The sequence below is a fragment of the Phaenicophaeus curvirostris genome, chromosome 3 (assembly GCF_032191515.1).
Source record: "Phaenicophaeus curvirostris isolate KB17595 chromosome 3, BPBGC_Pcur_1.0, whole genome shotgun sequence".
In the NCBI taxonomy this organism is placed as follows: domain Eukaryota; kingdom Metazoa; phylum Chordata; class Aves; order Cuculiformes; family Cuculidae; genus Phaenicophaeus; species Phaenicophaeus curvirostris.
The window spans coordinates 37,966,966-37,967,364 of NC_091394.1; positions in this window are offsets into that span (position 1 = coordinate 37,966,966).

A 399-nucleotide genomic window follows, 5' to 3' on the forward strand; every position below is an offset into this window, starting at 1 on the left:
CCTATAGGTCTCTAAGATAAGTCCTCAATATTTGTGCTATTAAGTTCAAGGTCAACATCTTGAATAACACTTGTTAAGTAAATGGAGATGAAATATGATCTTACTCGTCAGACCTATCTAAAATAAGCAAAAGGAGAGCACCTTCTGACTGTATAGCTTATGTTATTCATCATTGTCCATAAGGTGGTATTTTACACTTGAGAAGATAGACATGGGTACTTGCTCATTTAAAGATCAGCTAACAATGAAAAATTTCATTCTTGTCTCTCTCTGTCTTTTAAAAATTAGGAACAAGTTATGTATCCAGTAAGATAAAAACTGCCCTTTTTATACTCTAAGTTTCTCATAGCCTGAAAACTGTTCCACTTTAGTCATAAAATGCCATGTCTCCCACAGGAC